A 12863-nucleotide genomic window follows, 5' to 3' on the forward strand; every position below is an offset into this window, starting at 1 on the left:
TTTTATTGTCGGTAGAAACAATGGATAATCGGTTTAAAGTAATTATTTCTAATAATCGCTTTCGTCACTCTGTTTTGAATCATCACACATTCAATCAGGTTTTTGGTACTTTAAATGCCGATTTTCTCAATAGTGTTCGTTAGACTTCAAAAGCGTTTTGTTGCTTTTTCCTATTACTAATTTACGACAAATAATGTGTAAACTTATCAGACTGTTTGCAAGAGTTCTACAAATACGTATGTATTAATTATGTATGTTAGTACCCTGCATATTTTTTGCCCTAAGTGAGTCTAGAAATCTAAAGAAACTGCCTACTAGCGTAATAAATCATGAAATTTTTAAAGAGTATGAAAACTTATTCTGCATTTTGAATTCGAAGTGTAGATTTTGTACTTTGGGGGGGGGGATTTTCTTAATTTAATCAAAACTTGTCATAGAATTCTCTAATTAGTTACTAGTACTTAATAGATTTGCAATCTTTCAATAAATTAATATTTCAGTGCATTCTTTCATTAGATCGCCTACTGACACTTTCATAAGAAATACCCAATTTATTAATAAATTTATTTTTTATTGTTCCATATTTTGTTACCTAAACATAAAGCTCTCCTTTATCATGCCGACAAGATGGATATAAGATTTTTGGAAGAAAAGTAAATAAATAGCTGCTGCGTTCTCCCAGGTTTTTACTTTCATCGTGTTTACGTGTCCAAGGATAAATCCTACCTGGATTATTTCCTCTTCTGATTCCCGGATTTTCGTTTTATCTTTTGACGTCCGGAAATTGACCTTGACTTTGTGTTCCTGGCCGTAATTCTGAAAGTTCTCTCTGTTGTTTCAGTTATGTGTAGCGTAAGTTTTTACGAGAAGACGAAGAAAGTAATAAATGTGTGTACGTGACTTAGGGATGTTTGACGCTGCAACAGGATTTTGTTAGAATAAGTAAATTTTCGATGCCGCTGTTGGAAAATCACAGGTCGCGTTTTGTTATTTTTATAGTCGTAAGTTATTCTGCTTTCTCAGAATGCAATTTGCTTACTTATTGTGTGAGAAGCTAATTAATAATTACTTTATTTTATTCATTAAAATGGATTCTATTGAATCTGGTCACCAGGTTTTTAAATGTTAAAGTTGTAGCAATTTTGAAAAAAGTTAATTTAGTTAGGAGTTAATATTGTAACTTTCTGTGAACCTACTATTTGAAGCTTGTATAAATAATCTTATTAATTTTAAGTTGTAAAAAAAGGTGTTTTAAGTACTGAAAAATTTCAAACAGAAGATCTTGTATTTGTAATTGAAATGGACCAAAATTTGACCTAAAAATTTGCTTACTTATTGTGTGAGCAGCTAATTAATATTTACTTTATTTTATTCATTGAAATGGATTCTATTGAATCTGGTCACCAGGTTTTAAATGGTAAAGTTGTAGCAATTTTGAAAAAAAAGTTATTATAGTTAGAAGTTAATATTGTAACTTTTTGTGAACCTACTATTTGAAGCTTGTATAAATAATATAATTACTTCTAAGTTGTAAAAAAAGGTGTTTTAAGTACTGAAAAATTATAAAAAGAAGACCTTGTATTTGTAATTGAAATGAACCAAAATTTGACTTAAAAATTCTCGAAGAAGGGGAAAGCAATATTGAATAATATGATTAAAATTGTTCAAAATGTTAGAGCTAGATGGCGCTTTACTTAATTTTATAAACAAATGGCATGGTTTACAAAATTGGTATGATATACACCCTGTTAATGTGTCCAAGAATAAGTCATACTTGGATTATTTTCTTTTTTGATTTCGGGATTTTCGCTTTTTTCTTTTGAGATCCGGAAATTGACCTTGATTTATTGCTTCTGACTGTGATTCTAGAAGTTTTCTTCTACCCTCTACCCTATTCTACCCTCTTATGAGAAATAAATAAAGAAATAAATGTGTGTACGTGACTTGGGATGTTTTACGTTGCAGCAGGATTTCATTCGAATAAGTAAATTTTAAATGCCGTTGTTGGGAAATCACAGGCTTTTTATTCTTCTAATAATTCTTCGAAGGAATTCTGCTTCGAAAGGAACTATTCTTCGAAAGGAATTCTGCTTTCTCCACGAGAGAATTCTAAGAACGCAATTTCCTTATTTATTGATTAACTAATAAATATATATTTATTTTTTTTGCTTCATTTTATTAATTTAAATTTGCTCTATTAAGCCTAGTTGCCAAATTTTAAACTTATAAGTAATTTTAAAACTTTTTTAAAGCTGTAATAATTTTGAAAAACATGCACCTCATGTATAGGCTTACTTTGGTCAACATGCTACTTCAGGCATAAACCTAGCTTCATGCATAGTGATTTTGAAGAAATTACTATACATGAAGTTACTACAGTTGTTTTATTTGAATTTACTACTTGAAAGCCTCTTTGGCTAATCTACTGTGTGATTATCAAAACGTTGTTAAAAAATCCGATTGCCCGATTGTTCGAATGATTTGAAATTTGACTTGAGTATTCAATAAGAAGAGGGAAAAATATGGCATAAGAGATAAATAACTCAAAATGTTAGAGCTAGATGGCGCTTTACTTAATGTAATAAGCAACTGGTGTGGTGTTCAATAGTTAAACCGCATACTTAAGCTGCTAAAAATGCATTTTGAGAATGAAAAGAGTTAGCAGTCGTCACTTTCTAACTGCCTGGCCGCTAAAATCCCCTGATCTTAACCCATATATTCTGTGGTCTAATTGCAAATTTAGAAGAATTAAAGGCTCACATGTGACGAGACTTAATTATATTCTTGAATTCATTATTTAAAAATAATAGGTCAACAGATTAAATCAAAGTTATGTGGCATGCTGTTATTATTATTCCAAGCTTTATTTATTTAAACCCAAGTTGGCTAGTTATTAGTATTTCTCTTTAAAAATTTAACGGAAGTAATTTTCTTGTTGGAAGAAAAGAAAGTATCCAATTTAAATTGCAGCTAATTTTTGGAGCTAAATTGTTTATTTCCCCATTTACTTAAAGAAGAACCAACAGTTCAGAAAACATTTTATCCCCCCCCCCCATTTTGATCGACACTTTGATTAAACAAAATGCTGACAAGCATTTAATTAAGTTTTGCTTGATACCTTTACCTTATCTGCTAAGTTGAAAAGCATGTTTTATTAAGCACAAAGTTGTTAAGGCTCCCTTGAATAAATCAAAATGTAATATCCCCAAAGAGAATTTTCTGCTATCTAACAAATTAAACTTTTTTTTTTCACTGAGTATTTTATTTTGATTTTTACATAATACTTCTAAAAATAGATAAGAATTTTCTTTTGGAGGAAGATATCGGTACTTGGACTTAAAAAATACGTTAGAAATATAAGGTGTTATTGCATGGTATTTGAGAGAAACATGATATTTTTTAATACAAGTACTATGCCATTAAAAAAATTAGTTTTATTGCTATTCTCTTTTAGGTAGTATGAAATTCAGCAATAAAAAAGTAATTAAGCAGTTACTTGATTATCTAGGACTAAAGAAGTGTAGGCAAAATTTTTTTTTTTGTTCAACTTTATTATTTGGATGAAATAGAGGAACCGGTCAAATGAAAAACGTTCTAGATTCTACTGATAAGAAAATTTCGACAATTTTTATATTACTTTTTATTTTCTATTTATAAAAATATAAAATAAAAGGCAATATAAAAACATTAGTTAGATAATTGTTAGAACAGTTTTATTGCTATTCCTTTTTTAGGTCGTATAAAATTCAGCAATAAAAAGTAATTTAGCAGTTACTTGATTAGCTAAGTAAAAAAAAAATTTTTTTTTTAGGCTTTATTATTTGGATGAAATAGAGGAACCATTCTAATGAAAAGAGTTCTAGATTCTACGGATAAGAAAATTTCTACAATTTCTGTATTACGTTTTATTGTATATTTCAAAAAATATTAAATAAAAAGTAATATAGTAATACGTTACTTTGAACAGATAATAATTGATTCCCAATAGCTCAGTGCTCAAGGTAATGAATTAGTGGTCATTGTGAAGGATTGTGGCTCCATCAATGAGTATCAAGCGTCTCTCTCGATGCGCAGTGCGAACCACGTTGCTACCATCACTGAAAATATGGTTTTTGGGTGAATTTTAACCAAAATACTTTGGATTAAATTAGCATACAATCATTCAGCTCTCTAAATATTTAACTTTTTTTTTCAATAAGAATAATTTTCTTCTAATTAAAACGATGTGTTATTAGCATTATTTTTAGCAGTATTTTAAAGAAAAAGATTTAATCAATTATGTAAAAGCAAAGAGAATTCAATGACTAGGACACCTTGAGAGAACGGAGGAAAACAGAGGCACTAAGAAGATATTCAAGGGGCAGTGCCAGGGCCAAAGGAAAAGAGGACGGCCGGCCAAGAGATGGTTAGACGAGGTAGAGAAAGACCTTAAGATTCTAAAGGTCCGAAACTAGAAACAAAGAGCTAGAGACAGGCGACTTTGGAGAAAAAATGTTAGTGATGCCATGGTCCAACATGGACTGTAATGCCACGGAGTTAGTTAGTTAGTTATTATTAGCATTATATCTGATAATGCTACTAGAAGTATTTTAAATTTTGAGTTAAATTTTCTGGTTGCTAGAATCTACACGATGGGAACATTATTCAGAGATTACGATAAGTTTACGAGCAGACACTGCTCAGTTCCACAATACTCACTGAGTAGTTTTCACAGCAATAAAACGGTGTTCTTTAGTCATCTATTTTATTACTGCAAATTGGAAAAATGATTAAGTTTCCTTTAGTAGATGATGGAGGGATAATCGATAATGAAAGTCAACAACTCAGTGCTGAAAATTTTAATAAAAAAGATAAAATTTAATTAATCCCATACATAAAAGTTTACAATGTACTTAATGTTACCATGTATATCATGTCATGTTAGAGTATTTCATGTACAGTGCTCAGAATAAAAAAGTGAATAGTTACCATGTAGTTTAACAATACTGAGTAGTTTTCACAATTATAAAACTGCGTTCCATATTTACCATTTTATTACTGCAAATTGAAAAACGATTAAATTTCTTTTAGTAGACGATGGAGGGATAATTGATAATGAAAGTCAGCGACTCAGTGCAGAAAATCTTAATAAAAAAGATAAAATTTAATTAATCCCATACATAAAAGTTAACAATGTACTTAATGTTATCATGTATATCATGTCATGTTAGTGTATTTGATGTACAGGGTTCAAAATAAAAAATGAATAGTCACCATGTAGTTTAACAATACTGAGTAGTTTTCACAATAATAAAACTGTGTTCTACATTCAACTATTTTATTACTTTAAATTGGAAAACGATTAAGTTTCTTTCAATAGACGATGGAGGGATAATCTATAAAGTAAGTCAGTGACGCAGTGCTGAAAATCTTAATAAAAAAGATAAAATGCAATTAATCCCATACGTAAAAGTTAACAATGTACTTAATGTTATCAAATACATATATCATGTCATGTCAGAGTATTTCATGTACAGTGAGCAAAAAAAAAAGTGAATAGTCACTGAGTAGTTCCACATTACTCTTAGAGTAGTTTTAACTACAAGTATACAAGTACTTGTATAATGAAACGGTGCTCAATGTTCAATTATTTTATGACTACAAATTGAAAAATGATTAAGTTTCTTTTAGTTGGCAATGAATCGATAACGAAAGTCAACGAAAATTGCTGACATTTAAAAAAAAAGAAAATAACGGTAACATGCAACTAATCCCATATATATGAGTTATCAACTAACTTAATATTATCAAGTTGTATATCACGTCATGTCATAATATTTTATGTACAATGCGTAAAACAAAAAAATGAGCACTCAGAATAACTTTTGATCTAATGATCGAATTTTTCTCACGAAGAATCACTTTTTAGGCTTTAGGAGGCTGACTTTAAACATTCTTATTAATTAATTCAGATTATATTTTAAAGAAACAAAAAACTTTATGTGATTAAACATACCTTTTTTCAACGATTTGGATTTTTTATTCTAAAAATGGGAGGGGGTATTCGCAATTTGGAAAATATGATCCTAATAGTATAGGGGAAAGAGACAGGATGTTGGGACGGCTTATGTGAATTTTTAAGTGATTTGAAAAATATTTCCAATCCAACTTTAATTCCATGGATAAAATAACCTTTAATAATTATTTGTTATTCTTTTATTTAATAATAGTCGAAAAATTTGAATTTTACATTTTGTGAATTTTCACATAATTTTATAGTTGTTTCTCTACCTGTACCTTACGTTTCAAATTTTTTCAATGCATCAAAACTAAAGGCTACCTTACAGAACAACCTAACATAATTGTTCAATCATTAAGAGATCCAAACTTTGGACCGGTTTCTTGTCTAAACTACTTGGACCATATTTACCTGATTGGCTATCCCTAATAATTTTAAGGGTCAGAAATCAGAATCTGTCGAAAAAAAGGTATATTTATTCAGAGAAAGTACGTTTTTGTGTCTGATTTCGTTACTTAAAATACTGTCTGCATATAAGAGGCCACCTCCTCGAACCATTAAGTTCTCAAGATTCGATCATTAGATCAAAAGTTATTCAGAGTTGTCCGTTTTATTTGCCCACTGTACATTTTTTAGATATAGTAATTTGCATTTAACAGCAAATAGGAAAGATTTATTGCTGCTAACAATATCAAAAATATCCAACTAGATTAAAACTGTTTAGATTATTTTAGAGAATTCTAGTTTCGAAAAGCTGGTTACGGAAGCTGTTCATAAATAAGAACGTGTCTTGGCGAAATGTAATGTCAGTTTTTAAACGAAAGGTAACAAATCATATTTAATGACTTATTTTTTTCCATCGAAACTCTAACATGAAATTCAGGAAAAAATATGTAATAAACTAAAAATTCTGATGGAAGCCTTTTAGTCAAACCACATTATCTCCCACGCAATAACGGCAGAATTTCACTACAACCGAAATGGATTAGATAAAAGACCCTATCCTGAAAAATTCAAGAAATATGGAAAGAGGAACATGAATAGAAGATTCGAACGCATAAAATAAGATTTAAGGAAAAAAAAAAGGGAAGACTAACTGGTTGAGGAAAAATATAATGCTTTAAATTTTTGCTCCGTTACACACCGTTATTTTGCATGCAAAATATTCTTTGTTGTATAAAGATTTAGAGTTTCCATTGTAAAAAGTATTAAAACAAATTTATATTTTTAAAATTATAACATAATCCTTTTTTTTGTCACCACGCACAATTTTGCGGTGAAATTAATTCGAAATATTTTTGAATTACTTGATGCTTCACATTTTTTTACGAGGGCCGGGATAGCCTGGTCGGTAGGGCACTGGGCCCAGGTCCGAGAGTTCGTGGGTTCGAACCTCGCCGGCCGAAGACTCCCCGTGTAGTTGGTGACTGATGCATGATAAAATTCTGTCGAGTCGCAAAGTCCTCCATGTTCCCATATCAAATCAATACCTCTGAGGGTACTGGATTGGAGATCGATCGTTCTCTAATTCAGCTCGAAATTACGATCTGTATATGAAAGGATGTATGAATGGGTCCGCCTTATAAATAGGTGTGACGTATGATTTGACAGAAGTCGAATTCTTGGCCAAAGATGGCGCCACTGAAAAACAAGAATCGCACACTCTTCCTTAAATTTGCTCGGTTTCATCAAGCAGGCTTGCCCGTGTGGCAAGTAGCATTAGAACCAACCAACCAACATTTTTTTACGAAGTAAGAATTTTTTCTTGTCTTCTTTTATATCTGAATTTAAACAAAAAACAATTAATACATAGATTGCTAAATACGTCAACGATTTGTTTACCCTCTGAACAATCATTTTATGTCTTGTGTTTTATTTTATGGTTGGCCGATAGCCGATTGTTGATAAGTCGAGTGTGAAGTAGAGATAAGCTCGGGCTCGCTTTTTGAGGTCTGAGCTCGCAGAATTTAAAATTCGAGCCCGAGATACATAGGATTATTTGGAGCCCGACTCCACCCGAGTTTTACGTTGGATAAAAGCTAAATTTTGAGATCTCGCCACTTTGATGTCCAAGCAAGAAAATCAGTAAATTAAAAACTTTTCTAATCATTGACCTGTGAAAGAAAAAGTGAAGTGAAAAATCGAACCGATAGAAAGTTCACGAAGACTAATACAAAAATTAAAAATCAAAGTCAAAGTATTGAGTCTTTTTCTTTATTGAGTCAAAATAAAAGTCTTTTGCAGACCTGACAACTACTCCGCTTTTTGAAAAATATTCTATAGAGAATTTAAAACATAATATTTTAAATAATAATATGTTGAACAAATTATGAAAAGAACAAGCATTTATAAAATATTCCATTATTTTTCATTACATTTTTCAAATCAAATTGAAACAGCTAATATCCTTAATTAAAAATTACGTTTCCCTAATAACCATTTTCAAAGCAGTTCCTTTTAGTTTTCATTTCGAAGTAGACCATAATTTTTCTTATTTTATTCATTTTCAACTCATGTATATACACCAAAAACAAATTTTTAACTACACTAGATATAGTACAAGGACTGCAAATTCAACATTCGGACATAAAGCATAATTTAAGATTATTAACAATAAAGCATCGAAAGAAAGTTGATTACTTAGGGTTCAGTAGCCGAAAAAAATTGTAAACCACGGGTCTACCCAATATGCTAGACCAGTTTCATGAGTCTGTATACATTCAGAAAATCTTAAACAAGAAGAGGTCTCTATCTCAAATCTTCCCTTTGAAGTTCCAGGCAGGAGAGGAGATCCAAGTCAAAGTTCTTGATGGTCCTATCAAATCATTTTGATGGTTTATGTTGGTTTCAGTGAGATTCATGATAGTCCAACATCATTTGATGGTCACCTTCTTCCAACATTTTCCATTATGAATTCATGGTTTCTGATATGCCAGCAAAGTTCCATCATTCCATGATGGAAAATGCTGCTTAAATATTATATGGTTAACCATCAAGAGAAGCTTGATTATCATGGACCAACAATCCATGATGATTCTAACCATACATTTCCAATTGTTTTGATAGTATATTCCTGAGAATCAACAAGAGTTGGTTCTCAGGAATATACTATCAAAAAACTTTTTTTTAAATGTTAACCCATCAAAAATCAGTCCAAATTTTTACATTGAGATGATGGTTGTTCATGATCGTTCCAACATTTGATTTCTAAGAAACTATGAGGGAAATTTCTGATGGTTTAACATGAACAAACCATCAAAACAAGCTACTGTTCTTATGTTGGAACATCGAATTCCAGTCATCAGTTCGAATTCCTACATTGGGGTGATGGTTACTTATGTTGGTTACCATCAAAAATATAATGGCTCATGATGGAATTATTGATAGTTACCATAAGATCATCATGGTCCATCAATGGAAAACCATCAAAAATTTTAACTTGGGCATGATAGGGTGCTGAATTCGTGGTATTGCATTTTCCTCAAAATTTAAAACACCTCCCGGATGTTGTACCATGTACCAGTCGTGCGCCGGAGGAGACCTCCAGGGAGAGGTAACAGCAGGTTTTCCTCTTGAACATATTTCCAGAAAGGTTACAGTGCCAGAAGTCGGACTATTCCTCTATATGTCATCTAATCTAAAACCTTCAATTCATTATAAATAATATCTGATTCATACCTAGAAATTCCTTCAGTGCCTCCCAATGAAGTAACCCAGGTTCGAATGCCATTGGTGGTCTATACGAATTCCAATCCAGCCTCGCACGAGTCACAATGATGACATAAAATATCGTCAGTGGTAGATGGATCTTGGGTTAGAATTCCCTCTGCCGCAACCACGTGAGGTTCTCGTGGTTTTCTCTTCATGTAATGCTAATAGTGGTAACGGGTTAGTTCCAGCAAAAAATCCTCCACGAAGAATAGTTTGTCCTGACCCGATGCTTGATTCAAGAGTTCCCTTATCTTCTGTGGAGTTCAAAATTATAAGGATACAGAGTTGAACACTGATAGTCATAAACTCAGAATTGGGTTGACTGTTCAATGCGAGTTATAAAATAAAATAAATAAAATCCTTTCTGCAAAAAAGATTTATTCGTAATGTAAATCCTTTCTATAATATCTGACTAAAAAATTTAATAAAAATTGTCAATTCCTAACAAGCAATTTATGTCACTTTCTTTAAAACAAATCCTTTTTATAATATCTGTCATCTTAATTAAAATGTACGACTCCATATTAGTAATTTATGTTACATTGTTCAAAACAAATAATTTTTATATTATCTGTCACTTTAATTAAAGTTTTTGCTACAGTTAAAAAGTATAAGCAAATAGAAAGTAATTTATGACAATTGATTTAAAACAAATAATTTCTGTTGTATCTATATATATTATATATTTCATTATATTATATTTATATATCTATATCATTTTTATTATATGTTAACGTGGCAGAAGTTGAAACTATTCCAGTATATGTCCTTTTATCTGAAACCTTCAATCCATTATAAGTAATTTCTGATGTATAATTTAAAATAAATGCTTCTCATAATATCTGCTATAAATTGTAATAAAAATTGTCGATTCCCAACAAGTAATTTATATTACTTTATTTGAAACAAATTTTTTTATATTATCTGTCATTTTAATTAAAATTTTCGCTACGGTAAATTAATAAATATACAGCAAGTAATTCCTGACACTTGATTCAAAACAAATCATTTTTATTATATCTTAATTAAAATTTTCTACACCTAACAAGTAGTTTGTAAAAAAGTAATTAATTTTAATAATTAAAATGAGGAATTTGTGTAGGCTGTAGATAAGAATACCTTAAGTTTTATGCACTTAAAAGCTTTAGAAATCCATTGATAGGCCTTATACAATTTATAAAATCCTTTCTGCAATTAATTACAAGTAGTACAACAAAATAAGATCCACGCAGGTCTTAATAAATCCCAAAAGCTTATAGCTCAAAAATCTTTCTTTTGTTTTTTCCTCACAGCAACCACGAAACAACACAAAAAATTCGTTTGCATATAATGAAAATTTGAGCTTCTATATATGAAGAGGAAGAAAACCAAGAAAAACTATAGCACGTGACGTAACAATGAAAAACAAAAAGAACAGCATTTCTTTAAAGGGATGATCAATAACTACTAAACGAAATTTAGAATGTATACTGGCGCAAAAAATAACCTTTTTTTAAGTAAAAAAAAAAGGTAGTTCGCGCGCGTGGGATTTTGTAGGCGTAGGAGAAAAAGGAACAATAGGAGCCGAAGCACACCAGCTATGATTGATGATATGGGGATTGATCGTAGTGTTGGAGGAGAAAAAGAGTTCCAATTGCGCAAGGAATGAAAATACCCAGACTTGAAAACAATGCTAGCTTAGAGCTCACTATTCCTCTACCAAAATAAAAACTTTTTTAAAGCGCCCCCAGATAATATAATGATTCGCTATTTGAGTTAAGAAATGTTTCGGACTGATAAATTAGTGTGATTATACTTGCAGATGTATCTTCAAAAATAAAAGCAAGTAAAAGTTTTGGCATAATGAGCTTAATTACAGAGAAATTTGTGGACTATAATTGCTTAAGTATTTCGTTAAGAAAATTGAATTGTTACAAATTACTAAAATTTAAAATGCACTCAAGAATATTACGATCAATTTACCGCCTACAAAAAATGATTCTTAAGACTGTTTATCCTATTTGATACTTCAGCAGGATAAAATACCTAGAAAACAATTCCTTAATAGCTTGAATAATGACAGACGTGTAAATAGGTATAAGTACACAATTGTTTTTCTGTAAATCAAACCTTTATAAATTCTAAATTAAAAGTTCTACCGATTTGTGCTTGTTCTCATTCGATTTAGCATAAACGAAAGACAAAAAGAAACGATCCCAGATATCAGTTAAAAGTTGATTTTAATTCCAGAATGACCTTTATCACTTAGACCATTGGTTCTCAACGGGGGCGATACCGCCCCCCTGGGGGCGGTGGGACTATGCTGAGGGGCGGTGAACTTGTTTTGGGCAGTAGGGGGGCGTTGGGTATGTTTTGGGCGGTAGGGGGGCGTTGAGCATGTTTTGTCATTCAAATTTAGTTTTGAAACTTACAAATAAAATTATTAAATTAAGATTAATTTAATAAAAAAAATTTATAATAAAGAAAAAAAGATTAAATTAATATAATAAATAAAGATTATCCTATATACTATTTGAAACAGCAATAAAACGAACTTATACGACACCTATTCTTCGATCCGAACCAACACAGCTCAGCGCATGAGCCAGTAGTTTTTGCCTCTGACTTATTCAAGCCATTTGGTTGAAATTGCAGTACATGCGCATTCAGTATAAATGTTTGATTGGACCCCTGTTTCTTATAATGATTTTCGTTAGCTTTCTTGCGGTTTTTTCCCCCAGTTTCGATTAGATCTCATAGTTTATTTGGCCTGGTACATACGCGAATTAATTCTTTATAGTATCATAAAGTATTTATTAATTTTGAGAAATAGTTGATTTTCTTTCATCGTTTGTATTTTGCTGACACCAACAATGTCGGTTGACAAAAAGAAGTGTCATCAATACAGTGTCACGTACTTGAAGTTGGGATTTGTTCAATTACTGTTGAACTCTCAATTACCTATGTGTTTACTTTGTAATAAAGTTTTATCTAATGAGGTAAGGAAATCTTACCGTTAGCAAGAGCATTTGCAAAAAACTAGATATAGATTTGTCATTTTTGACGAACGTCTTTTTTCACGTTTCTGAAGGCACCTTCGGTCTCAGGGTTACTAGTAACGTCATCACAAAAATGCGACGATGGTTTGATCGCTTCTTATAATATATCAAAATTT

This window comes from Parasteatoda tepidariorum, chromosome 2, assembly GCF_043381705.1.
Source record: "Parasteatoda tepidariorum isolate YZ-2023 chromosome 2, CAS_Ptep_4.0, whole genome shotgun sequence".
NCBI lineage: Eukaryota > Metazoa > Arthropoda > Arachnida > Araneae > Theridiidae > Parasteatoda > Parasteatoda tepidariorum.